Source organism: Anolis carolinensis, chromosome 1 (genome assembly GCF_035594765.1).
Source record: "Anolis carolinensis isolate JA03-04 chromosome 1, rAnoCar3.1.pri, whole genome shotgun sequence".
NCBI classification, from domain to species: Eukaryota; Metazoa; Chordata; class Lepidosauria; order Squamata; family Dactyloidae; genus Anolis; species Anolis carolinensis.
In genome coordinates this window covers 124,787,505-124,792,141 of record NC_085841.1, presented here as the reverse complement: position 1 = coordinate 124,792,141, position 4,637 = coordinate 124,787,505, and the positions used below count along the sequence as shown (strand labels likewise).

The 4,637-nt window shown below is 44.4% G+C and overlaps 1 long non-coding RNA gene across 1 annotated transcript; it reads right to left on the bottom strand.

Annotated features, from left to right (window-relative positions):
- Positions 1-1,270: 1,270 nt before the first annotated feature.
- On the bottom strand, positions 1,271-4,345 carry LOC134295570 (uncharacterized). Its single transcript, XR_010002199.1, has 2 exons — positions 2,635-4,345; positions 1,271-1,487 (listed from the first exon to the last, which is right to left on the bottom strand). It is a non-coding gene; the product is annotated as an uncharacterized LOC134295570 (long non-coding RNA).
- Positions 4,346-4,637: the final 292 nt, after the last annotated feature.

The window sequence follows — 4,637 nt, the reverse complement described above, 5'->3', positions numbered from 1 at the left end:
TAGCTGCATGGCAGCGCCTCGCGGCCCACTGTTGGGTTAATCGGTATCCATGTCGGGGAGCGTTGTCAGTTACACACATCGTTATTCACGTTATCGCTTTTGTTGGCTACGGAAGGTAGGGTTGGCGGCAAGGAGAGTGGCGTGTGACATGGGTCTCGGATCTCATAAAATACTCCACCCCTCCCCCCTTTTCATTGGCATCAGGGGGGAGGGGATATTTTAGGTACCACCAGGTGGCGCTGGAGACCGACTACCGGGCCAGGTGTCAGTTGCGCCGTGACTCGTTTGAATCAGGCAGCAATGGGCTGTCAGATCATTGATCCGGGACCCATGCAGGGCAGCCAACCCTTCATTCCTGTAACCAATAAAATGTTGTGGCCAGTTTACCCAAACAGTTATTTTGTCAGTGTGTTTATTGTTCACCATCGTCCGGCAGAGACAGTCGACCATGCCCAGGCAAAGGGCAGGGCCCGACTCACCGGGCCGTGCAGATTGCTGGGAAGGGTGCTCCCTCCCTCCCATCATGGCGGCGGGCTGGGGGGCTTCTTGTTCCCAGAAGCCCCCTCGGCGTGGCGGGAATGTTTCCCGCCGCCAGCACCCGCTGGCCAATGGCAGGCCAGCACTCCCAGGCTGCCATTGGTCAGCGCCCCTCCGTGGGTGGGGCCACACCAGGCTCCGCCCCCGAGAAGCTCAACAGCAGCCATTCGGGGTTGCAGCTTGCCATCCCGCCCACCCTGCATGTATTCATGTTTTCATTGTTTTGTCACAACTGTTGTTGGCGTGTGACATGGGTCTCGGATCTCGTAAAATACTCCACCCCCCCCCCTTTTCATTGGCATCAGGGGGGAGGGGATATTTTAGGTACCACCAGGTGGCGCTGGAGACCGACTACCAGGCCAGGTGTCGGTTGCGCCGTGACTCGTTTGGATCAGGCAGCAATGCCCATGCAGGGCAGCCAACCCTTCATTCCTGTAACCAATAAAATGTTGTGGCCAGTTTACCCAAACAGTTATTTTGTCAGTGTGTTTATTGTTCACCATCGTCCGGCAGAGACAGTCGACCATGCCCAGGCAAACATCGGTGGCTTGTCTTCAACCTGGTGAGTGTTTCTCTGCCCTGGCCCATTCGGTTTAGCTTGTGCTCACTGGGCACTGATCCTTTTATCCACAGTCCTAGCTATCCACAACAAATTTTAGTATCTGCTAAGATCATGGGTCTGGAGCCTGGCACGCTACACTATACCAATTGTCAAATCTGGACATGAGTCAGGTTGAAGGCAAAAGAAGAGATTTTATTCTTTCAGGCCCAAAAGGATGTCAGAATACAGTCTATGCTCTCAAAGATCCAACATACCCTACAGAAACATATACAGAATATTTATTCATTTTGACAGCCATTTGGAATATCATGGCTTGCTTTGATTGGCTGAAACCCAGGCTCATGTTGGCTGGGGATTCCCTCTGATTTCATTGCTGGTTGGTGTTTCCCTATGGTGAGAAAAAAAAATAAATAGATGTAATTAATTAATTTAAAGTCTTAGTCCATTCTTTGTTTCTCCTCCAAAACCCCGGAATGCAGTGTGGAAGCATGTAAATGAGTTCCTGATTGAGTTAACAATTCAGCTTGAGGACACAAAAAAGAAGGTGTCTGCTAAACGCAATGAGAAATTATGAGAGATGGAACAGTTCAATGGGTGATATTTACTTGGGAGATATGTACTGATCACTACATTGCACTGGTTCTCTCAAAAGTTTTACAGAATTAGCTTGTTATCCATGGATTTTATATTCATGGTTTCACAGAGTCCATGCTCCCCAGTTCCAACTCACCCTCCCCCCCCCCCCTGCCCCAAAGAGTTTTTGGCCTCTCTAGGTTCTCCAGCATACAATAGAATAGCACCAGAGGACAAATACTCCCATTTGTGGGCCATTCATCCTCCTCCAGTACTTGTCTATTATATGCTTCATAGTCAAAATACAGCGTTTACTGTTATCTGTGATTTCAGGTATCTGTGTAGAGTCTTGGAATGATCCCCCACAGACATGAGGGTCATACTGTACATTGTTTTTAAAAAAGTTAGCACTGATATGAATGAATTATGTGATTTGACACTCCTCAAAGGAGGGGAAATGGATTTTCCCAGCTGCCATATAGTCTTGAGGCATTTCTGAAATAGTGTGAAGTATCTGGGACTGGCTTAGTGTTGAATAAGTAATATTCATTCACTGTGGAAGTAATGGAACTTGCTGGAACTTTTTTAAAGCAAGGATCAGCACCATAGTCTTTATTTTTAGATATTTGTGCATGAAGCTATTTTGCCCTCCTAAGATGTGGCTTCATCCAAATCAATGGGGATATAGTGAAGAAACTGTGCAGGAAAGCCAAAGGGATGTCTAGCTGTCTATAGTGTGATCATGCTGGGAGCAGTCAAATAATGAGACTGGAGTGTCCCTCTTCCAATTAATGAAGTGCCTTCTTCTGTCCTGCAGGCCCTATCCCTTAGCACCACTTATCTTGATGAAATGTTGATGCAATCAGAACTTAATCTGAATCAAGTGTTATTTAAACAGACCCTGACCAGAATTTATTAATCAGTTTCAGGTTTCATATAAAGGATAATGGAACGTTACTTACAAAAGATAAGTTTAGGGAGAGGGGGACTTCATTTCCCCACAGACTCAGGGCCAGATCTAGGGTCCCTGACTCATTCATGGAGATCATATATGATATATATTTTATATGACCTATGGACATGGATTGGACTCAAACAATTATTTTAGGCTCCTTCAGACAGACCAATATTTCTACTAAATGCTGGAGACATTCTGTTTCATTCGTTGCAATATTTTGCAGTTGTTGTTTCTGCTTCTGCATCCAGTTGTGCCCTGAATACTGGCTGAAATCCTATATTATGAGATCAGTGATGATACCATAGAATCATAGAATCATAGAATCATAGAATCATAGAATAGTAGAGTTGGAAGAGACCACATGGGCCATCTAGTCCAACCCCCTGCTAAGAAGCAGGAAATCGCATTCAAAGCACCCCCGACAGATGGCCATCCAGCCTCTGCTTAAAAGCCTCCAAGGAAGGAGCCTCCACCACGGCCCCGGGGAGAGAGTTCCACTGTCGAACAGCTCTCACAGTGAGGAAGTTCTTCCTGATGTTCAGGTGGAATCTCCTTTCCTGTAGTTTGAAGCCATTGTTCCGTGTCCTAGTCTGCAGGGCAGCAGAAAACAAGCTTGCTCCCTCTTCCCTATGACTTCCCTTCACATATTTGTACATGGCTATCATGTCTCCTCTCAGCCTTCTCTTCTGCAGGCTAAACATGCCCAGCTCTTTAAGCCGCTCCTCATAGGGCTTGTTCTCCAGACCCTTAATCATTTTAGTCGCCCTCCTCTGGACGCTTTCCAGCTTGTCAACATCTCCCTTCAACTGTGGTGCCCAAAATTGGACACAGTATTCCAGGTGTGGTCTGACCAAGGCAGAATAGAGGGGGAGCATAACTTCCCATCCATGAAGTCACCCAAAATGGCTATCTCGGACAACGTACTGATGTGTGACATTTACCATGGTTTGTAATGGAAACTCCCAGGACAGAAAAAAAGCTATCCTCTGCTGTGGGAATAAAATGTTGTAGCCAGAACTGGGATTTAAGGAAGATAAAAAAAAACCCAGGAAGAACACATGAATGAATATTTTAAAACCTAATTACAACTCCAACTAAATTTCAATTCTGCAATTTTAAAAAAGACTAGATATAAAATAAGTCCTATTGTGTGCTTTTGAGAAGAAAGAATGGGATTGTGTCAAATATGAAAGAAGTTGCCCCCCTCTCTCACACATACACACAAACATATGCACAAAAGGAAAGATAGAAAGAATGCTTTGCAGCAGTACATCTGTGGCCTCAACTACTAACTGGCACACACACAAACCCCAGAAGATACAACATGTTGCTTTAAAGCATTCCTTCCACATCACCGCACCAGTCAGCTCAGGATGACTAAATCCATTGACTGAGCTGCAAAAATAACACACCGACCTGGATTTTTCTGATGCCTTTTTGGTACTACTATAGCCCTGAGCAAAATATTAATGTTGGATACATGAGGAAAAGCATTTTTGAATGGGTCGGCTGCCATATTTTAGATTTTCCCAAGTTTCTAGGCAATTAACTTGCTTTTCTTCAAAAAAAAAAAAAGACAGCTGGGTAAATGGATAAAAATACACCCACAACTGTTGAAAATATATCTCATCAGTCAGTAGATATCAGGGATTTGATTTCTATTTCATTATAGCTAATCTCAGAAAGATTTTTTTCATTGTCAAATCGCTATCAAGTCGAAACCGCAAGAAAAGGATTTTTCTTTAAATAGCTGCTTTATAAAAGAGCAATAAATGGTTTGATGGATGGATATTGTTTTAGACCAACTCTGAACTTTTTCCTGATAGGGCCAGTTCACTTCCTATCAAAATCCCATGTGTATGCATGAGCAATACAAAAACATGATCAGACAGGGCTACCCAAAAATTAGTCCCTGCTTTTAAAAAAAGGAAAAGAAGAAGACAAAGGACAGAATAGATTGTCTGAACTGGACATTTGTTAGAAACTCCCTTCTACACTTCAGTGTAC